At 34.6% G+C, this 25,135-nt stretch overlaps 1 pseudogene; it reads left to right on the top strand.

Annotated features, from left to right (window-relative positions):
• Positions 1-19,917, top strand: part of LOC120197625 — a 41,387-nt pseudogene extending 21,470 nt beyond the window's left edge.
• The last annotated feature ends 5,218 nt before the right edge of the window (positions 19,918-25,135 follow it).

A 25,135-nucleotide genomic window follows, 5' to 3' on the forward strand; every position in this document is an offset into this window, starting at 1 on the left:
ATGGGGGAAATCAAAGAGATGGGTGTACAAATGGAAAAGAGAGATTTTAGAGTGAATGCTAACTTGTATTCCTCAATATGAAGTGAGTAAATGAGGTGGGGGTGAGCCTCCTTTTATAGTTGGAGCCACCTATAATCAACGGTTACGATTAAATTACATCAATGGTCAGGATGAGAGCCCTACTCTATCTACAACTCTAAATTAATGGATAATTAGTGGGAATTATCTCTAAGATAATTTTAAATAATTATCATGCCTTTTATCTCTCCAAGGTGGATGGGTCAGCTCTGCTGGGACTTCTAGAAGGCCCAAAATGTGGCAAAGATAGTCTCTGGCAGCCTTGAACGAAATGGGCTTGATCTTGGGTTGGCGGTCCGTGACACTTTGGTTAAACTTATCAATTTCCTCCAATCCCTATAGATACGATACTCACTCATCACTGTATTACTTGTTCGATTGTCTATACTTGCACATATTTTCACGACCATATATAGTAGTCACAATTCGCGGATAACATCATTGGGTAGGACTTGCAATAAGTCTACCTGGTTTATGTTGACATGATATTTATGTCATATATCACATATTTGACATATTCTAAATATGTCAAAGGTTAAATATAAAATGCATTGATCATTTATTATTATATATATGATTTTTATCATAAATATATATAATATTTATTATGAATGTTACTTCGGGTATGAACTTCCCAATGTTAAAATTTTATTAATATACATTTCCATTGATGGAATAAAAAAATAGACTATATGCCCAAGTACGTCATTGAGGGATAGGGTATAGTTGGCATGTCATATAGTATAGCAACTTTAAGTTTATATTAGCAATAGTGTGTAAGGACACTAAGTGCCGGTGGAGGACACAAGTAAGTGATCATATTTCATTGAATATGGTTAGTCATTTCAATTTATCTGTTGCATTGCTTTAAATATTCATTTGATTTTATCACTAAGTGTATATACTTAGCGTGTGATGATTTTCACACGTAGGAAAAAGGACGAAAAAGAGTAAGGAGCTGAGCTTGGCATTAATCACCAAAGAAATATTTATAGGTAACAATGATAACGTTCTACTGTGTTCTAAAAGTTCTAGCTGACGTGTATACGAGAATGAAATGTCTGCAATTTCTTAATATAGTTAGTATTAATTATAATTAATATTATGATATTAAACTATGCTTAAAATTAATTTGGGATTTAAATCAAACGTGTTAGACAATCTTATTTATTTTATCGAACTGAACATAACTATCTATCACTGCTTGAAACTGGTTTTGAATTGGTAACAAAAAATATTATATTACGATTTTTCTCTGAATAATTATTTTATAATAATTGTTCAAGATATGAAACTGATGATGTTTGAATGAAATAAAAATTTTACTCAGTTCAATCAAAGACATGTTTGAATTCTGATGTCACATCTGTAACTTGTATTTATTCGTATATACGGGTTATGGTTGTTACAATAATATTTTTCAACATTTTTAATTGTAATTCTAAAAAATTACAATTTTTTTATTTTTAAAAATATATGGAAATAAATTATTTTAAAAATTAAAAAACTATTTTAAAAAAATTCAGTTATCAAACAATGAAATTAATTTTTTATTAAGCAAAATTTATTTTAACTAATTATTTTTTTTATTGTTGTTGTATTTTTAAAATAAAAATTTAATCATTTTCAACGTTCAAGTTTTATATTATCAAATAATAAAATTATTTTTTATTATTGATGTGATTTAAGCATTTAAATTTTATTTAATAAATTTAAATGTAATTTAAAAATATACATCCATAAATTTTTAATATCATATCAAATAATTTTTAATTTTTATGGTACAAATTTAATATTTATAATAAAAATTAAAATGTGACATTTATTTTATCATATCTATTTTAATTTCAATTCAAGGAACATAATAAGAATTATTTCAATTAAAATTTAGAGTAAAATTAAATTTTAGTTATAATTGAAGGGTCAAATGAGATATTTATTAATGGTTTTTGCCCATTTTGTAACAAATTAAATTTAATATTAATTATGAAACTTTTAAAAGTTAAATGTTCAAAAAGATAATTTTGACAGTTTAATGACTATTTGTAAATTTTGCCCTATAAAAGTTTTCCTTATTTTAATGATCCAAATTCAAAAATTAAAGACATCGGATGTAATTAACCTTTATTAGATACGTAACCGCTTGTAATAACCTTGTCCGAAATATAATTAAGTGATGTTCCGCTATACACTTAAAGCCGACACCGCCCTAAATAGCTAAAAACCAGGCATCGCCGTTGTAACCACCACCACAATCTCCATCTTTAGTATCCAACGCAACTCAAAGCCACCGGAACAACCAACCAAACGAAACAAACCCTCATCACAAAACCCCACGATCCATCGCCAGTGCCAGGTGCAGCAGTATCAATAATCATTTGGAATTGGAGCTTCCTTCCGTCGTTTCTCCCTCCGGTTCCACCAACGTTATCTGCTGTTAGCTCCCTTGTCTTGCTTCTTCTCACTCTTGCTCTTCTTTCCACCCTTTGTTACTCTCAACCTGATGTCGTTCCCCTCCTCCTCAAGTTCAAGAAATCGTTGAACAACGGCGATTCTAAGTTAAAGAAATGGATCCCAAATTCGTCACCTTGTCGGAGAAAGTGGGTTGGCGTCATGTACGAAGGTGAAACCATCATCGGTCTCCATTTGACAAATCTCGTTCTCTCGGGTTCGATCAATGTCAAAGCTTTGGCTCAGCCTCCTAGCTTGAGAACCATTAGTCTAGTGAAGAATGCCTTCACCGGATCAATTCCAGAGTTTAATAATCTCGGGGATTTGAAGGCTATTTATTTATCAAACAATCATTTTTCCGGTGAGATACCAGATACATATTTTGGATCGATGGAAAAATTAAAGAAAGCGAAACGTTATCACCACACACACACACACATATATATATATATTATTCTTATATTTTTATTATTAATATATTACAAAGACTATTTACAAACTGGGCCCAAACCAAACCCAAACTCGGGCTCAAGTTAAAACTTAACCTAATCCTAGCCCTAGTGTAGACGCCCTAGTTCCTGCCTCAGCTGCTGCCATGCTCTTCCCCAATACAAAAAGGTTGTTGCTCCACGCACGCCACCACCAAGCCATCTCCAACACTCCACGCAACTCAACTCAGCTAACAAAACAACAATAGCACGCTACCACTAAATCAACAAGCAAATTTTTTATTTGACAGATGGAATGAGTATAAAAACCCCAAAAAATAATGTAAAAGGGGCTCTCTCCAGAAATTGGAAAAGCAATAAAAGAAAAAAAAAATTCCAGCAACAATTTTTTTGGGATTTTCTGAAACTAAACTAAAACCAAATATAATTGTTTTTTTTCATTTTGATTTTCATCTGAAAATCAAGTAAAACAAAGAAGGAAAAAAAGATCGAGAAGAAAATAAAGAGATTACTTTCGACCGGAGCCTTCGATGGCAACAGAGACCTCTGCTCGCAGATCTAAACGGTCAGAAGAGATAAAGGAAGCTGATGAACAACATACTTTGGACTTGGCTCGATCGAACGGTGGACGACGGCTATTGAAACCTTGGAGAACCGAAAGGTCTCAACCTAGGCGTTGGAGGCTGTTTTGTGAAAAAAGAAGCCTAGATCTATGAGCACCGTGATGAGATGAATGAACCTTGAAAGCTTGGGCCTGAACAACCATCGATAACGGCAGTAGACACAGGGATGTCGGCTAGACTCAGGCTGGTTTCTGGGGGAGTTTTAGAGAGAGGAGAGTGAGTTTAAGTGATAAGAGAGAGAGAGTGAAGAGAAAAATGAGGAAAAATGAAGGAAAGGGGTATATATATAGGGATGGCAAACGGGTACAGTTTCGTGGATTCCGCACCGCATCCGCTCCAATTGGAGCGGGGATGGGTATAATTTTAGCGGGTAGTGGGCGGGTGTGGATTTATAAAGTGGTACCCGTCGTGGGTGGTAGGCGGGTAATGGGTTTGAGACATTACCCGCCCCACATCCGCCCACCCAGCTAAATATCTATTAAATTTTGGACCATTATGAATTTAGGTGTAATTTTAGAGACTAATTTATAAATTTTAATATTGTATAATATAAAAGATATAATTTATCCAAATATTAAGGATATTTAGTCTTTAATCTGGTCTTTAATTAGGGAAATATTCAGCTCTTTGATTAAACCCATAATCCCACTAACCACGTCATTTTCCATGTTCTTTAGCCCATGCTGCCCATACTGCCCATCCAAACACAAATTAGCCGTACTATAAGCATTAACATCAAAAGTAGCAGTTTTCATGTTCTTTAGCCCTTCAAAACCCATATTAGGCGCACTATGAGCATTAACATTGAAAGCAACACAACAATCCAGCTCTGCGACTACATGCTCCCTACAATATGTCTCCATAATATTCGTAGAGCTACTCCTCTGACAAATTGAAGCATGCGCTGCTACCGCATCACGAACTGTCTGGGAACCAACTCCAACATCCCATTAGTTTGCTGTCAGGCGGGTCTAGATGGGTATGTCGCTAGTGGGTAGTGGGTGTGGGGATGGATTTGAAAATGTACCCGCGTAGGCGGGTGTGGATTTGAAAATTTGTACCCATCATGGGTGGTGGGCGGGTGGTGGATTGAAAAATATTAGGTGGGTATGGGGATGGGGGAAGGGGTATCCGCACCCGACCCGCCCGTTTGCCATCCCTATATATATAGCACAGATAGGATGACGTCGTTTTAAGGCCTCCGGGCGCATGTTTTTAGGCTTGAAGGGTCTAATCCCTTCCGTAGTCCTCCCAAGTTCCTCTATCTTGCATTTTGGTCACTGTTATGCGATCTTTTCAAATTTTATGTCCTTATATTGATATTTTCCATTTTTATTTCTGAGTACTAACTTGTTGGTTTATTTGCTTTTAGGTCCCTAGACTTTATCCATGTTTTTGCATATTGTCACCATGCTTAGGGGTAAATCATGGGCAGGTCCTTCTCGTTTGGTGTGATGTGTATTTAGGTTACTATGTCGTGGGTTAATCACCCATAGGTCCTCATAACTTTGCCTTATTTTTATATTTTAGTCATTAAGTGCTTATTTGGTTTATATATTTTGATTTTGGCGTCCTATTGCATTTTATTTCAATTTGGTTATCATTTTGGATTCTGTTTAATTTGAAATTGGTTACTGACTTTTATTTCTATTTCATTATAGCCACTAATTGATTATCTTCCTTTTTATTTATAAATCTGATACTGAAGTTTTAATTTATGTATTTTAGTCACTGTCTATTTATAATTTAGTTGTCATTTTATTTATGACATTTTGGTCCCTTATTGTCTATATTTGAATATTAAATCTTTATACGACCTTTTGGTGACCCGATTAGGGGTATGATCCGCATTATTATGGTCTGGACTCTATTAACTCCTAACCTCTTTTTAATTTGTTTGAATTATTATACGACCTTGCGGTGACCTGATCTAGAGTACGACCCACATTATTATGGTCTGGACTCTATTAACAACGAACTTTTCTAACTTCTAACCGCTAACCACTAACTGTTAATTTTTATTTATTTATTTATTATTTTATGTTCGAAATATCGTACGACCCTGCAACGTCCTGCCCCGGGATACAACTCACATTATTTATGGTCCAGGTTAAATATTAACAATTAATGCTAACATTTTATTTTTATTGCCTTTTTATTTTTGTTATTTACTTTTATGCACATTTAAATTTTTTCCATTTACTTTTTATTTATTTAATTGAAGTCCTTTAATTTTATTATTTTAATTTACTATTTTTTATTTTATTTTATTTTTACCCTTCGTTTTTTATACTTTAATTTTAGTCCTTTTATATATTTTAATTGCCTTTAATATTTGTATCCTTTTAATTTAGTCCTTGACATATCACTTTTTTTAGATTTTGTACATAATCTTTTAATTATTCGATTCATATTTAGTCATTAAATTAAGAGAATTCTTAATTTGGTCATCGTTTTTTCTCGAGGTTCCAATTTAATTATTCGAATTGCAATATTGATTAAAATTAATTTAAGTTAATATTAGAACCTCAACTTTAGTTAAATTTCAATCTAATTCTTTTCATACAGGGAATAATTCGAGTTAACCCTATCCTAAATGCTCAAGGGACCATCTCAATTATTCTATTTGATAATTGATTAAAATCAAATAGGAATAATATTAGAGCCTACATTTTTAGGTTTATGCCTCTAGGTTCTTTAATTTTTATAATTTGACACTTTAAGCTACAGAAAGCCTTAATCTACCCTTAGTTAATTAGGATTAATAATAAATTGTTTGATTGCATATTATTTTAAAACCTAAGGCAATGTTCGCTTATTAGCGAGTCAATAGTATATCTCCCGCAAGTATGCTCAGGGGGTGACTACTGGTGATTCCCGAAATAGGTCAACATCCTTTTTAAGACTGCATCATGATTTCTAAAATTAATGCAATGTCTAGTTATTAGGCACAATAGCTAATCTCCCGCATTTATGCTAAGGGGCGAATGATATTGGCATTAATAAATGAATATCATTTTCAACTTTGCATCCGTAATGATTTTTAAATTAGATAAAGTTCAAACTCAAAAATTTTTATTCTAAATATAGCGTAATCAACTATGTACCAATTTGTGGCGCTTGTAGGGGTGCTTGCTAATCCTTCCCCACGCGTAACCGACTCTCGAACGTAATTTTGTATTTTCGTAGACCCTAAAACTTTGTATTTTGATAAAACTAAAATGTTTTATTAAAATCACCCGATGTTTATAGTGTCCTAATCACACTATAAATGAATGGTGGTGACTTTACACATTTCAAAACTTTTTCAAAGAAAACCTCCAAGTCGGTACGATTTTTCCCTGCCTGGGTGAAAATGGTGTAGACAGCTTGGTGACTTCACTAGGGAAATTTTATTTTTCAAAACAACTTGAGACTCGAGCCACGAGTTGGTTACCCTATATTTAGGATTTTGGAAATTATGGGTTCGATCTTATTTAATTTACTGTTCATTATGTTATTCCAAAGAAAAAGAAAACAAGATTTTCTCTCTAGTTAAGGCTTACACTTATGTGAATATTTAGGACTGTTGCATATCATAGGTCTAAACCTGAGCTGAATCCCAGTTTACTTAGGTAGGGAGAAAAAGAAAACAAGATTTTCTCTCTAGTTAAGGCTTACACTTATGTGAATATTTAGGACTGTTGCATATCATAGGTCTAAACCTGAGCTGAATCCCAGTTTACTTAGGTAGGGAAAACGTCACATCTCATGGGGAGCATTGGGCTTCCTCGTGTGGGTTTGACAAATTAACCCTGAAAAGCATCCTAAGTTGTCTGTCTGGATATCAATTCCGAGGCACGCTTTTGTGGTGTGATCCCCTGGGCTGTCTGATTCGCAAGTCTGTAATGGTCCAGAATTAGAGTCAACCCTAGGAGGTTGTAGAGATGGCTTGGGAACCTTTTCTAGAACCCAACCTCATGTAGAGAATTTACTATACCTACCCCGCTAGAGCCATGTGGATAACATAGGAGAACTAGAATGCATGCAGTTATGACTCTTAATTTCCTTTGAATTCTTTATTTTCAATCTCAAGTTTGAGTCGTATTTAATTATTTTTCATAAGTTTACATTTTTTTGAATAATCATTTTAACTTACTTGATTCTTTTTGGTATATTTTCTACTAACTTGTTTTCCTTTTGTCTTGTCTTGTGCTTTGTTGTATTTTTGCATGAACATGACATATCCTTAAAAGGTATTAATCCCTGGAATAACTGATCCCTGGAATAACTGATCTTTAGAAGGTTCTTGAAAAACAACGCCCATAGTAATGCCTTTAATTGGGTTAGATAGAATTTCAAAGAAACTCTACATAGATTGAGTAGCGTCAAGAGATAGTCTACTACTAAGGAAACAAGTCGAACATTTTCCTGTTGAGGTAACAAGTTGGACTCAAGAAGATTCAAAGCTGAAGCCAGCAATTGAAGGTCACAAACCATATCGAAAAAATTCTGAAAGTAGGAGACGCACTATAAGCTCTGAAGATTTTCAATATGCCTAAATCTTATAAAAGACGATGCAATACCCAAACGTTCGTAGGAGTTGGACAACTTACAGATGGACCAGATTTTCAGTTCCCCAGTGTACTGAGACATTGTTATATTTTCAAGAATTGTTCAAGGAATAATTATTTTTGGGATCAATTCCTTTGTTGCATTTACATTTTGCATTTTTTATTCCCACTTTTTTTTTTTTTGTATCTGCATGTGCATATTTACATTAGCATATATACATTGTACATTGCATGATATTCATTACATCTCAATGTGCATTAATCACAGATCCTTGGAGTAACTCTTGGAGAATCTTGTAATAGAAGTTTTTGAGATAAATTGAGGTCACCCCATTCGTACCTAGAAAAGAATTGAGAGCTATGGACATCATGTTAGCACTTTCTGAAGTTCTAGGCACATCATTATGGGGTACCGAAGAGTAAGGTCCAAAATTTGTTTGACCTAGGGACATTGACCTTTAATGAGTAATGAGACATTTTGGTGCCAAACAGGAAAAAGTTATTACATCCACAGTGAAGCCTTATTGCATTGGCTTTGTCCTGTTTGAGTGTGTTTTTGTTTTTTCTTTGTATACTCAATAAATGTTTTGTTGCTTGAACTTATGTCGTTTTCCAAGGTTAGGAGCAATAAATCAAGTATTAATCTTGCAATTCTTTGAATATCGAATGAATTAAAGGTTCTTTTACAATTTCAATAATTATATATCTTTTACAAATGACAATATTAGACCTTCCATACCCCATCCAAAGCCGAAAGAACCATTGCTTGGTTCTTTACCCAAAATAACATATGTTTACTACCAAAAGACCAAACCATGACATCACTTCCCTGTGAAACCATAAAGTCATGCCCTTATCCTCCTCGAGGTACCAAAATTCGTACTTTTACCTTCCCATATAGAAATAACCTTTCCATAATATTACCTTTTCATAATTATGACTTTAAAGTCATATATTTCCCTTCATAGACATAGAACTAGTATTCATTTCCCAACCTCGATAAAATCGGGAGGCTTAAAGTACAAGATGGTCGCACGTACGAGAACCATTCTTGCAAGAAAGACAAGATGGAGTGTTACATATCAAGTTCTTGCGAGAGAATTTGAATAATTAAATCATACTAGGAGCAAGGAGTAGTACAAATAAAAGAAATAATAGAAATAATTCTATTATGCCCCCCGGGATACTTCTTTTACATGGACTTCCGTGTATGAGATGATGAACGTATTTGTTTCAATTATCTTTAAAAAAGAAAAAATATATATCCCTTGTCGTACTTATTTGAGTTTGAATTATTTTCTTCTGATTCATCCCTAACCAAGGATCACCCTCTACACCGAGGGAAAAGTGAAGGAAATCTGCTTACAGAGGCAAGTCATGGTGAAAAAAAGTAAGAAATAACAATACATCATAAGGTGGACCAAATAAAAAGTGCTCGAAGGTCAAATCAAGTTGACAACAAAAAAAAAGATATAGCAAAAAAAGAAACAAAAAAAGAAAAAAGAGAGAGAGAAAAAATAAAGAAGAGAGAGAAAAGAAAGTAAAAGAGAGAGAAAAGAAAGCAAAAAAGAAAACAGATTAAATACTTCAAGTACAACTGGTTCAAAAATCCAAAATCATTTCACTATAAGATCATTGAACACCAAAATAAAATAAAAGAAAATAAAAGACACATGTGCATATTCAAATCGAGCAAGACAAGAATGAAGACAACAGAACGAGTTGATCCTTGGTTCAATCCCCCTTAAACACTTGTTTGGGCCTATTTATCCCTTTCTTCACAACGTTGAGCCCTAGCCTACGTTATGTGCCTAAAAAGTCCCTTCTAATCATACATGGATTTCTAAGTGGAGAAACTATCTTCAAATTTCATTCCTCCCCTCAGGGTTAATTTTATTTTCAAAAAAATAGTTTTTTCAAATCTTTAATGCATGATAAGAAAAATAAAAAAAAGGTTCAAGATGTAAAATTTTAGATGATGTCTTGAAACCAAAGGAGAATTCAAGTTTAAAACTTGAAAAGATGGCTTGAATATGAAGATTGTCAACTACTACACAGAAGATGATTTTATACATCTCTTGATAAAGCACTGCACAACCCAAAGGAGCTCACGAGGGCTGGGAACCAGTGAACATTTTTAGAAGAGAAGCATAACAGCTACTTCATCGGAACAATAAACACCAAAATGAAGGATACAAGACCTTAACCAAAGAAGCCAACCTGAAACACATTACCTTCCCAAGTCAGCCTAAGCCTTATATCAGCATTAATCTTTACACATGTCAAATGTATATAACTTTTTGAAGGATTAAAAGAGAAGTTGACTGATTTGATATTCAATTAACTCTTATGTTACAATTTGTTTTGATTGTGAGCCGAAAGAAAATGGCAGCATTTTTGAAATTTATTCGTCAAATTTTTTCATATTTCTAAAATTGAAAGAGGAAGAAAAATATTTTCAAACAGGACAATCTTAAGTGAAAAAGGTCATTGAAGCTGGTGAGGCTCATTCTGCCTCAATAAAAGAAAAAGAAAAAATGATGCCAAAATAATGAAGCATTTCACAATCTTGAAAGCAAATAGTCCGAGAGATCAGAAGGACTAGAGGATATAACTTCTAATACTTCTTTGTTATGTTGTCAGTAATCTATCAAGATGTAGATGATTGTCTTAGTTGAAAGGGGCACACATCTCAACTCATAGAAACGATTAAATAAATTTTTGTTAAAAGAATTTGTCACTTTAAGTGTCCATTTGATTACGACATCATGAAAAGAAGCCCTTGAACTATCCGATAACATTTATGTTGATGGCATATAATTGCTGATCAGTGACACAAGAGTGAAACCATTCAAGATTAAGATTTTGGAATGAAGAGAGCCATGAGTACCCACATTGGGGCATTACCAAAACTAGATGTCGTTGAGATCACAAGATTTAAATAAAGCAGATGTGGAGAATGAGCCTCACCATCTAGAGTGCCCAGGACATAAAATGAAAAAAAAAGATCTTACCTTGAGAAACAAACCATTCATGCTTCAGCTAAAAGACCTTTCTTGAGAAACAAGTTTGATTGAGCGATCGAGTCAGGGACAGAAATGGCATCAAGGCCATATACATGGTCATAACAAGAATTTGAGAGAAAAAGTATTTCCTCTGAAGTAAATATAGAAAAAAAGTCCACAAGATGATCAGGATGATCCCCAAAAGATTGCAAACCTGATTTGGCAAGTTACTACAAGATCCATTTAAAGATGATCAAGTGAATGAAGATTAAGGTCTCCACTTTGAAACCAGAAGAAGAATTGATGATCAACATTTATGCATATAATAAATTCATGCATTACATTTTGTTACATTTAAATGCATTCATATTGTCATACATGTATACTTAATTCTTACAGATTTTCCAAGAAAATAAGAGAAAGAAAAGAAAAATCAAAATTCAAGCCTAAAATGTAGGGAATTACATTAAGAGTGGCAAAACCTCAAGAATTGAGGAACTAAATACCTAGAACAATCATTATTCTTGAAGTGGGGCGTGTTACCCAACTAACGTGATTTTTTGTAAAAAAAAAAAGAAACTAAGTAGGATTTTCAGATGTTTCTTGGTGATTAACATTGTGTTTCAAAATAATTTTCGAAAGAAACTAAGTCTGATTTCAGAGGTTTCTTGACAAGTTGTTCCAATGAATTTTTTAAAGAAACTAAGTTCGTTTTTCAAAATTTCTTGATGATTTTGAAATAAGTTTTCAAAAGAGTTAAACCTGATTTTTTAGGGTTTCTTGATGTTTTCAAAAGAATTTTTAAAGGAGTTAACCTGAAACCAACTCATCAATTTTGACGCTTATCAAAGATCTATAACTTTGAAAATATTAAAAGAGTTGTTGATTCTTTTGATATTTAGTGAACTCATGTTATGTGATTTGCTTCGATTGTGAGCCTAAAAGAAGGGCGCGGTTTTTTGTCTCTTCAACAAACTTTTCACATTTTTTTTTAAAAGAAAAAAATATTTTCAAACAGGACAATCTCTCTGGAGAGTGTAGCTTGGAAATTGACAAAAGTATCTCAGACCTAGAAGCTCTGAATCAGAAATTGGCGCAATTGATTTGAATACAAGAAAAATAGATTTTTACAAAGAAATATAACGGTACACTCTGGTGTGGAAAAATAATGAAAACGAATAGATCAAGAAGATAATCAAGATTGCTTGAGAACCTCTTCACTGCCATTAATCAAGAAAACTTATGTTGGCTTACACATACATGATTTTGGCATCATTGCATCTAATGTCCACCATCTTATGAAATAAAAACTTTGATTTTCCCTTCTTATGAGGATGCATTAAAATTTCTCTTGAAATGTTGTGCTTCTTAAGTACATTTTCCCTCTTATGAGGACAAATTCAAAATTTATTTATATTTCACAGAAATATTTAGTAGTTACATTCAGATACACATTCTTCAGATTCAAAATTTTCAAGCAAAGATAAAAAAATTTCTCACTTAAGATGATTTTTCTTAAAATCTATTTCATCTCACTTGAGACAGTTTCCCTCGAAATGCAAATTTTGAAATTGTTTTACTCGAAACAAAATTTATCTCACTTAGGATGGTTTTTCTGAAAATCAACTGTCTTTCTTAAAACAATTTCCCTTGAAACACAAATTTTGAAATTGTTTCCTCGAAGAAAAAATTTATCACTTGAAATGGTTTTTCTTAAAATCAATTTCATCTTTTTGAAATAGTTCCCCTTGGAACACAGATTTTGAAATTTCTTCACTCGAAACAAAAATTTATCACTTGAGTTGACTTTTTCTTAAAATCACTTTTGCTTGAGATAGTTCCCCTTTGAACACAGATTTTGGAATTGTTTTACTTGAAGACACAATTTATCTCTTCTCGGATAAATTCTCTTGAAACAAATTTCTTATTCATTTTCATCCAGATTTCAAAGATTTGACAGGAATTCCAAAGTTGACAAAGATTTTACATTTCCCTGTTGAAAAATATTTTAGGAAAGAATTAGTCCACTTTTCAATCTTTGAAAATGTATATCTCAACAAAGATTCGAGGACCTTTGGGTCAATACCTTTGGGTACTTCAAAAATAATTATTACTGACATATGATAATCTTTTGCAATTTTAAAACTTTTCAAAGAGAGGATAAACCAATCAACATTTCCAGTGGATAGTTCATAATGAGAAGAACTCATCCTATGAGGGAGAAGAAATTCATAATGAGGAGAACTTGTTCAACATTAGTTCGATTCATCACATATGGAGTTAAATCAGCAACACCTCACTCTAGGGATCAATATTTCCAGTAGAGAGTTCATAATGAGAATAACCCATCTGATGAGGGAGAAGAAGTTTATAATGAGAATAACTTGTTCAACCTTAGCTCGATTCATCACATATGGAGTTGAATCAGCAACACTTCACTCGAGGGATCAACATTTCCAGTGGAGAGTTCATAATGAGAAGAACTCATTCGATGAGAGAGAAGAAGTTCATAATGAGAAGAACTTTTTCAACCTTAGATTGATTCATCACATATGGAGTTGAATCAGCAACACTTCACTCGAGGAATCAACATTTCCAGTGGAGAGTTCATACTGAGAAGAATTCATTCGATGAGAGAGAAGAAGTTCATAATGAGAAGAACTTTTTCAACCTTAGATTGATTCATCACATATGGAGTTGAATCAGCAACACTTCACTCGAGGAATCAACATTTCCAGTGGAGAGTTCATACTGAGAAGAATTCATCCGATGAGGGAGAAGAAGTTCATAATGGAAGAACTTGTTCAACTTTAGCTCGATTCATCATATATGGAGTTGAATCTGTAACACTTCACTCGAGGGATCAACATTTCCAGTGGAGAGTTCATAATGATAAGAACTCATTCGATGAGAGAGAAGAAGTTCATAATGAGAAGAACTTGTTCAACCTTAGATTGATTCATCACATATGCAGTTGAATCAACAACACTTCAATCGAGGGATCAACATTTCCAGTGGAGAGTTCATACTGAGAATAACTCATCCGATGAGGGAGAAGAAGTTCATAATGGAAGAACTTGTTCAACCTTAGCTCGATTCATCATATATGGAGTTGAATCAGTAACACTTCACTCGAGGGATCAACATTTCCAGTGGAGAGTTCATAATGATAAGAACTCATTCGATGAGAGAGAAGAAGTTCATAATGAGAAGAACTTGTTCAACCTTAGATTGATTCATCACATATGGAGTTGAATCAACAACACTTCAATCGAGGGATCAACATTTCCAGTGGAGAGTTCATACTGAGAAGAACTCATCCGATGAGGGAGAAGAAGTTCATAATGAGAAGAACTTATTCAACCTTAGCTCGTTTCCATCATATAAGGAATTGGAACAACACTGACCTTTGTTCATCCATTGCATACGGAGTTAGATCAACCTCATCACTTTATTTGAATCCATCGCAGAAAGAAGTGGATCAACTTGGAGGGGTTCATAATGAGAAGAACTCGTAACTCGATGAACAGAGATTGAGCCCCAAAAAATGGCGCTTTATATCTTTATTTTATTCCCGTTCCATAATAATAAGCAAAGAGAGGCATCTGTAATCACCATTTTTTTGTTATATATATATATTATTCTTATATTTTTATTATTAATATATTACAAAAACCATTTACAAACTAGGCCCAAACCAAACTCGAACTAGGACCAAACCAAACCCAAACCCATGCCCAAGTTAAAACTTAAACTAAACCTAAACCTAGCCCTAGTGTAGCTACCCCATTTTTGCCTCAGTTGCTATCGTGCTCTGCCCAAATGCAAAAAGGTTGATGCTCCACGCATGCCACCACCAAGCCATCTTCAACACTCCAAGCAGCTCAATTCAACTAGCAAAACCACAACATCATGCTAACACCAAATCAGCAAGAAAATTTTTTATTTGACAGATGTAATGGTTATAAAAACCCCAAAAAATATAATGTAAAAGGGGCTCTCTCCGGAAATTCGAAAAACAATAAAAGAAAAAAAGTTTACAGCAACCATTTTTTTGGGGATTTTTTTAAACTAACCTAAAACTAGATATCATTGTTTTTTCTCATTTAAATTTTCATCCGAAAATCAAGAAAAACAAACCAGGAAAAAAATAAAGATCCGGAAGAGAATAAAGAGATTACTTTCGGCCAGAGCCTTCGCCGACGACCGGGACCTCTGTTCACAGATATGAAAGGTCAGAAGAGAGAAAGGAAGCCGATGAACAACATACTTCAGACTTGGCTCGATCAGACGGTGGACGGCGACAGTTGAAGCCTTAAAAAAACTAAAGGCGGCCTAGTTTCATGGTGTTGGAGGTTGTTTCGTGCAAAACAGAGCACATATTCGTGACAATGATGAAAACGACGATGACAGCACGGTGGTTGGCGATTACTGACATGACAGACGGCGACTGGACTCCAACCAATTTATGGGGGAGTTTTAGAGAGAGAGGAGAGAGTTTAAGTGATGAGAGAGAGAGTGAAGAGAAAAATTAGGAAAAAAAGGAAGGAAAGGGGTATATATAGCCCAGATAGGACGACGTCATTTTAGGGCATCCAGGTGCGCGTTTTTTGGCCCGAAGGTCTAATCCCTTTCGTAATCCTCTGAAGTTCCTTTTTCTTGCATTTTGGTCACTGTCATGCGATCTTTTCAAATTTCATGTCATTATCTTGCTATTTTCCATTTTTATTTATGTGTATTAACTTGTTGGTTTATTTTCTTTAATGTCCCAGACTTTACCTGTGTTTTTGCATTCTTGTCACATGCTTAGGGGTAAATAACGCGCAGGTCCTTCTCGTTCGGTGTGTTGTGTATTTAGGTACTATATCGTGGGTTAATCACCCATAGGTCCTTATTATATTTATATATTTTTATATTTTAGTCATTAAGTGCCTGTTTGGTTTATATATTTTGATTTTGGCATCCTATTGCATTTTATTTCAATTTGGTTATCATTTTGGATTCTGTTTATTTTGAAATTGGTCACTGATTTTTATTTTTGTTTCATTCTAGCCACTGACTGATTATGTTCCTTTGTTTATTTATGAATCTAATACTATTGTTTCAATTTATGCATTTTAGTCACTGTCTATTTATATTTTTGTTGATGTCATTTTATTTATGGCATTTTGGTCCTTTATTGTTTATATTAAAATATTAAATATTTATACAACTTTGTGGTGACCCGATCTGGGGTATGATCCGTACTATTATGGTCTGGACTCTATTAACTCCTAACTTTTTTTATTAATTTGTTTGAATTATTATACAACCTTGCGATGACCCTATCCAGGGTACTACCCACATTATTACGGTCCATACTCTATTAACAACTAACTTTTCTAACTTCTAATTGCTAACCACTAACCGCTAATTTTTATTTATTTATTTATTTATTTATTTATTTTATGTTCGAAATATTGTACTACCTTGCGTCGACCTGCCCCGGGGTATGATTCGCATTATTTACGGTCCGGGTTAAATATTAAAAATTAATGCTAACATTTTATTTTTATTGCTCTTTTATTTTTGTTATTTAATTTTATGCATGTTTAAATTTATGCCCTTTAGTTTTTATTTATTTAATTTCAGTCCTTTAATTTCACTATTTTAATTTACTATATTTTACTTTCCAATTTAATTATTTGAATTGCAATATTGATTAAAATTAATTTAAGTTAATATTAAAACCTCTACTTTAGTTAAATTTCAATCTATTTCTTTTAATTTAGGTAATAATTCGAGTTGTCTCTCGCCTAAATGCTCAAAGGACCATCTCAATTATTCGTTTCGATAATTGATTAAAATCAAATAGGAATAATATTAGAGCCTACATTTTTAGATTATGCCTCTAGGTTCTTTAATATTCATAATTTGACACATTAAGCTAGAGAAAGCCTTAATGTACGCTTAGTTAATTAGGAGTGATAATAAATTGTTTGATTGCATATTATTTTAAAACCTAAGGCAATGTTCGCTTATTAGCGAGTCAATAGTATGTCTCCCGCAAGTATGCTCAGGGGGTGACTACTGGTGATTCCCGAAATTTGTCGACATCCATTTTAAGACTACATCATGATTTCTAAAATTAAGGCAATGTCCAATTATTAGGCACAATAGCTGATCTCCCGCATTTATGCTAGGGGGCGAATGCTATTGGCATTAATAAACGAATACCATTTTTAAATTTGCATCCATAATGATTTTTAAATTAGATAAAGTTCAAACTCCAAATTTTCGATTCTAAATATAGGGTAATCAACTAGGTATCAATTTTGGGCTCTTGGGGGGTGCTAATCCTTCCCTACACATAACCGACTCTCGAACCTGATTTTTGGATTTTCACAGACCCTAAAACTTGGTATTTTAATTAAAATAAAATGTTTTATTAAAATCGCCCGGTTTTTATGGTGTCCCAAATGCACCTTAAATGAGTGGTGGCGACTTTTCACATTTCAAAACATTTTTAAAGAAAACCCCAAGTTGGTACGAGTTTTCCTCCACCCGGACGAAAAACGGTGTCGACATGTGGCTGAATGAAAACAAGTTGAGCGGAAATATCCCAAACTCATTGATGCAAGTATCCCACCTCGTGGAATTGCATTTAGAAGGGAATAAGTTTTTTGGGAAAATCCCGGAGTTGAAATACCCGGATGTGCTTAAATCACTTGACTTAAAGGGCAATCAACTGGAAGAGAACATTCCGGAAAGTATGTCCAACGCATCGACATTCGAAGGGAACGTTAGGCTTTGCGGGGAATAAGTTAAGAAACGCTGTGATCACCATCCACTTTCAGATAAATCAACTTCGCCTTCCACCCCCACCATAATCGTCATCTCCGTAACTCTTGTTGTCGTCTTTTTTTTTTTTTTGTGATCGTCAGTATTGCTTCGACCACGAAAGAAAGAGACGGTGATTTGAAGAACCGAAGTAATTCTAGGGAAACCTTAAGGAATGTCCACGTTGACGTCGTGTCCAGCTTGATTCCACAGGCGTCAATAGAGTCCAGTCGGAAGAGTAGTTTGATATTAAAGATCAAACGAGGGTCGTCCCAGAAAGGAACAAGAATAAAATGGATGATTTGATAATGGTCAACGAAGAAATGGGCGCTTTTGGGCTAGAAGATTTGATGAAGGCAGATGCGGAAGTGCTCGGAAACGGCCGGTTGGGCTTGGCATGTAAGGCTGTGCTTGACAACGGATTGGCCGTGGTGGTGAAAAGGATGAAGGAGATGAATAAGTTTGGAAAAGATCAATTCCAAGTTGAAATAAAACGATTCAAAGAATTCAAATACCCAAACGTTTTGACGCCTTTAGCATTCCATTTTAAAAAAGAGGAGAAGCTTATTATTTCTCGACATATGCCTTGCGGTAGCTTGTCATACGCCTTGCACGGCACGTTCATCTTCATCTTTGCTTAATTTCAACTTTTTTTTTAGTTAATTACATTTAACGTTTTAAAATTATGTTTTGAATTTAATATATAGTATGTTAAAATTGGTATATTAAATTTTTAAAATGTATGTACATGCTAGATTCAAAGCTCTTAATACAATAGATATATACATATTTAAAATTTGATCACGTGTCTTAAATACGCTTAATGCCTAAGTTGAAGACCTTCCTAATAAAAGGACTTGATTAATACAATATAGTTGGTGAAGATTACTTGATCTGACCAGATTTAACTCAGATTTAGAGAAGTTTTATTCGACCTAATTTTTAAGAGTAAAATTTATAATTGATTCGATCCGACATAAATATATATAATTTTTTTATTAGTTAAACTAGGGATTTGTTGAAGAAATATAAACAGAAGGGTATTATAGTAATTATCATTAAATATATAAAGATCCATTACACTATTATTCTCATGTCAGAGTATTTTTCACTCTAAAATTAAACTTGATTGGTCTTATCTTAAAATAATTGAACCCAAACTCGGATTTTCAACAAGAATAAAATAAAGCTAACGTGATAAACATATCTAGATCGAATCAAATGCTCATCCCTACTAATGATATTATAAAAGTGGATGATCAAATTATGTCGATTGAAACATAGACATTACATATTAAATTTGAGTATAGTAGGACAAAAAAATGAAATTTGGAAACTAATTTAAAATTTGTGCAAATGGTTTAAGGACATCAAATGCAATTAACCCTTTTTCCATGTAGGTGACTGAGGATTGTTCCATGGAAGATTAAATTGGCAAAACCGTTTGAAGATCATCAAAGGAATCGCCGATGGATTTGGATACATCCACACACAGATAGCAACCTATGCTGTTCCTCATGGAAATCTCAAATCCAGTAATGTTCTTCTGACTGAAACATAAGATCCTCTACTAAGCGATTACGGCTTCCACCTATTCGTGAACTCCGACAATGTTGGTCGAGGATTGTTCGCTTACCGATCCCCAGAATGTCTCCAAAACCAACAACATGTCTCTCCCAAATCCGATATTTATTGTCTCGGCATCATCATCATCGAGACTATGACCGGAAAATATCCTTCGCAATATTTAACGAAGGCGACGGTGGGATCAACGTCGTGCAATGGGCACAATCATCGATATCAGAGAACCACGAGCGGTCCGGCTTCAATCGATCAGATGATCAAAATCATCAAAATTGGAGTTGCTTGCACTAAGAATAACCCTGATCAACTATTAAACTTGAATGATGTTATTAATAAAATTCAAGGGGTGAATTAACCATGCATGTTGAAGATGAGGAAATTGTCAAATACCATAAATATATATATTTAAATTAGTTGTATCATATTTTTTAAATTAATTGTATGATATTTTCTAAAAGAAATCTATTTGAGTTAAAAAAACAAAACTGAACACAATGAGAAGCCGTTGCTGACACGAAAGAACAACTTTTATTTGTAACTATACGGACGAGTATACGGTAAATGTCATTTACTGATGTATATCACTAACGCTAAATACCACTATACACTAATATTTTTTTTTATATATTTTAAAATTTTGAGATATTTAAGTCGCAATTAATTCTTTTTAAGATAGAATTTCAATAACGATGGGAATTTAATTACCGTTCCGTTTTTTCAATTAATTTTGAATTTTCAATATTATTTAAATTAAAAAGTGGTGTTTAGATAATATTTTAATTATTAATTTAATTTAACAATAATTCTATAAATTAATAGTGGTTGGAGGGTTTTCATATTTACGCATTCCATTTTGTTTTTCAATTGATTTTGCCTCCAAGTTGATCGATGTCGTTCGTCGCTAACTCCGACACCGTTTGTCTTCTTGCCAACCCCAACACTATTCGTCTTCTCACCAATCTCGACGTCGTTCGCCTTTACCCAAACCAAACACCAAACATTGAGCCATTGGTTTCAATCTTGATTGGATTTTTGCAGTGAAGTATATAAGGTCAGTGTAGATAATACATAAGAATAAATTCACTAAAATTGAATTGAATTTCTCCAATGGATATTTTTACAGACTTTTCGTTTGTCCAAATTCTAAATTTTGACTTTAAAGACCTAAAAAATTTTTTAACTTTGTAGTCTCTAGTTCCCCCATCCAAAAAAAAAAAAGGAAAGCATTTGTAAAACAACCTTCCCCGATTAGAGAAAAAACAGGCTCTCTTCCCGATTAAAAAAAAGGAAATTTAACCTTCCACATTCTAAAGGAAAAAAAGCAACACATAGAGCATTTTAAGGTATATTTTACGTTTTTTCTCTCACGATAGTAGGTTTATTGTTCTTGGGTTTTAGGGTTTTTCCTCTGGTTCATGTCGATTTGGTCTGTGTGTTTTGCTCGCGATGGATTACAGGTGATTATTCTGGGCTATGGATTGGAGGAGTCTGTTCTCTGGTGTCGAGGAGCACTCATTGGAATTCTTCCATCCGGAGTGTTGTGAGGGTTCCACGACGGTGGTTCCTCCGAATACTATTTTTAAGGAAGGGATTTCGGAGTGGAAGTTCTCACTTGTGGGGCAATTCATTGGGTCAGCGCCCAATTTTGGTTCTCTACAGAAGCTGGTAGGCATTGTGTGGGGGAAAATCGGCGGCCAAGGTTAGTCTCGCTGGTTCTAATCTTTATGTTTTCTCCTTTTCTAATGGTGCTAGCTGGGAATGGGTCCTTGAGAATGGCCCCTGGCATTTCCAGCACAAACCATTGGTGCTGAGGAAATGGGAACCTAATCTACAGTGCCATGACTTTAATATGGAGAGAATGCCTGTGTGGGTTCAGTTGTTCAATGTACCAATAGAGCTGTTTTCCAGAAAATGGCTTAGCTACATTGCAAGTGCCCTTGGAGTTCCTTTGTACATGGACTCAGTCACGGCTTCTAAGGAGAGGCTGGAATTTTCCAAGGTTTGTATCGAAGTAGAGGCTGGTGCTCAGTTGCCTCACTTGATTGGAATTAAGCTGCAAGATGGATCTGTATGCACTGTGAAGGTAGTAATTCCCTAGTTTCCCTCATGTTGTTCCAAGTGTAGGATTTTTGACCACTCAGATAATATTTGTAACATTGATGGGATGAAGGACAGAGGAAGTGGAGAGTTAAGGAAAAGGCCCATGCAACATTTGAGAAGAACACTGAGGTAGGATTGCCTGTGGCTGGAATTGAAGAGCTAACCTCAAGGAAAAGGTAAATGTTGAGCAAAGCTCTGTGTTTGAGAATATTGATAATGTTGTGAATACTGTGGAGGTTAGTGAGTTGACTATTAAGGAGAAGTTAACAATTGGGCAGAATTTGAAGTTGAGTGTTGGTGAGGATAATGTCAATGGCAGTGGGACTTCTAAGGTTGATTCTTTGCCTTTTGACCATGCTTCAAACCGAAATGCTGGTAATGTTATGGATGTTGTGGAGGTTAGTGAGCAATCAGCAACTAGACAAAAGTTGAAGATGAGTTTTGTAGAGGACAAGGCCAATGGTAGTGTGGTTTCCAAGGTTGATGTTCCATTGCCTCTTGACCCTGCTTCACATCGAAAAGGTTAGGGAAAAAAGGGATAAAGGGAAGGTTTCATCTGTTTTCGGTTCCTCCAACAAGTTTGAGGTGATGGGATCTTTGTTGGAAGAGGCCAAGGGAGGGGGAATAAAGCCTATGCTTGCTTCTCAAGGTGTAGCTAACACACTGCATAAAATGAAGACTAAGAAGAAGGATTTTGCTGGATAAAACTAAGAGGACTGGTGAGCAAATGGGAGGTATAAATTCTATTCCTACCTCATGACTGTGATTTTATGGAATGTTAGGGATTTAACCATCTCAACAAGCAGAGAAATGTTATGATTCGTGTAGAGAAGTTGCAAGTTGAGGTTCTCTATCTGCTTGAAACTAGAATCAGATAGAATAGGGCTCAGGCCATTATTGCTCAATTTGTATAAGACTGGAATTATTGTTGGAACTATAGCTGTTTGGAAAATGGCATAATATGGATTCTATGGAAGAAGAGCTTGCAATTTTCTATTTTGAAAGTGGCTGACCAGTCTATTACCATTCAAGGCAATTTGGGGGTAGAAATGTTTATGTTTCTGCTATGTATGGAAGGGCTGCAAGGTGAGAGCTATGGAATCAACTTTCTGATGTAAGCACTTTGGGTGGCAACAATGATTGGATAGTTGGGGGAGATTTCAATGTAACTGTTGCTGCTTTGGAAAGTTCTTGCTTTGAGGATGGACACCTATCCTCATAAATGGAGGATTTGCAGACTTGTATGACAAATCTGGGGTTGGTGGACTACCCATTCTTTGGACCTATTTTCATTTGGTTAAATAAGCATGAAGTGGGGTTCTTAGCTAGGAAGTTGGATAGAATTTTAGTGAATGATCATTGGTGTGAGGGGTTTCCTAACTCCATGAGAAATTTCAAGCCCCTGGAGTATCTGACCATAGTCTGGCAGTAGCTTGTTACTCCAATAAGAACCATGCTTCAAGGCCTAAGCCTTTTAAATACTTCAATTTTTGGGCTTTGCACCCTGACTTCAAGGAGGTTATTGGGAAGTCTTGGGTAGAGTTTGTGCAAGGGGACCCCATGCAAGCTTTGTTTTGCAAAATAAACAGGTTGAAACCAGAATTGAAAGCTTTTAATAAAAGGTTCTTCTCTAATATCTCTAGAAAGGTTGCTGAAAAGAGGGAACAGTTAGAGAAACGACATGTTGTTACCTTAACTGTAGGGAATTTGGATGTTGTGGCAGATGAGACAAAACTATATCTTGAGCTCACTGAATTAGAAAAGGCTGAAAGGTTGTTTTACCAGCAGAAAGCTAAAGTGGATTGGCTGCTTGATGGTGATCAGTGTACTAAATTCTTCCATTCCCAAGTTGTTGTTAAAAGGAAGAGGAATACAACAAGAGTGTTGATGGATTAGAGAGGCAATAAACTGGATACATTTGATTCAACGACTGAAGAATTGGTGGAATATTTCACTAGGTAGATTGGAACTATTGATGGAAATGTGCAAGGGTGTTCTGACATTTTACTGAGAGACTTGCTGGGATACACCCTGCCTGTAGGTGCCAATGCTGACTTGATTAAAGCTGTAACAAATGATGAAATTAAAGTGGCCATTTGGAGTCAAGGCAAGGATAAGGCCCCTGGCCCTGATGAATACACAGCTAGATTTTTTCATTCTGGCTGGACATTGTTGCAGCAGACTTCACAGCTGCTGTGAGGTATTTTTTTGAAACCTCTAAAATGTTGCCTGCTTTTAACTCCACTGCTATTACTTAGTCCCTAACCAACCCAACTCTTGTAAAGCCATGGATTTCAGACCCATATCTTGTTTCTCAGTGTTTTACAAGACTGTAACCAAGATTTTAGTGAGTAGGTTGGTTAAGTATCTCCCTAAGATGATAGCCCCTAACCAATCAGCTTTTGTGAGGGGGAGAAAAATTTAAGGTAACACTCTCTTGGCTTAAGAGCTTGTTAGAGAGTATGGTAGGGGTTCTATTTCCCCTAGGTGTGCCGTAAAAGCTGATCTGCATAAAGCTTTTGACTCTCTAAATTGGAAGTTTCTACTTGTTGTTTTGAAAGGATTAGGGCTGCCTGGACTGTTTAGGAAATGGATTGAAGCTTGTGTTATGGACTCTAGATTCTCCATTGTATTAAATGGAAGTCTAGTGGGATTTTTTATAGGGAGAAGAAGAGTCAGGCAGGTGACCCCTTATCCCCTTACCTTTTTGTGGTTGCTATGATTGTCCTATCCAAAATTCTAGATGTTGTTGCTTCTGGAAATATTTTCCAATTTCACCCTAAGTGCAAAAGACTAAGCCTAACACACTTATGCATTACAGATGATTTACTCATATTTTGCAAAGGTAGTTTAGATTCAATTTTTTGGGTGAATTGTGTTTTGGATAGATTCTATGAGATGTCAGGGCTGAGGCTTAATGATGCTAAGACTGAAATCTTCACTGCATGTGTGAATGATAATTTAAGGACCTTGGTCCATGAGTTTACTGGTTTCAAACTAGGCTGTCTACCTGTGAGATACCTAGGGGTGCCTCTTGTTCCTAGGAAATTAACAAAGAAAGATTGTGCCAGTCTAGTGGAGAAAATTAAAGCAAAACTAGGACTTTGGTTTAACAGATGGTTGAGTTATGCAGGCAGGTTGCAACTGGTGAAATCAATCTTCAAGTTGCACTACCTTTAAAGAATCGGTATTCTGTATTGATATATACACTTGAATTTAATTCCATTTATTCCGTTGAAAACTAGACTAGAATACGAATCTATCCATATAAAGAACTCTTTCTAATTCATTATGTACAATTTATGGTGAATTTTAAAAGTTGACCGACAAAATCTATTTTGTGCAGAATATACTGCCCATTTTTTTAACCTTTCATCGGTTAAAAATTCATATATTTTTTTAGACACCTTGAAATTGATCTCCGTTTAGAATTTCTGGTGAATTTTCAAACTCACTGCCATATTGAAAATCTA

This window comes from Hibiscus syriacus, unplaced genomic scaffold (assembly GCF_006381635.1).
Source record: "Hibiscus syriacus cultivar Baekdansim isolate YM2019G1 unplaced genomic scaffold, ASM638163v2 tig00117048_pilon, whole genome shotgun sequence".
Lineage (NCBI taxonomy): Eukaryota > Viridiplantae > Streptophyta > Magnoliopsida > Malvales > Malvaceae > Hibiscus > Hibiscus syriacus.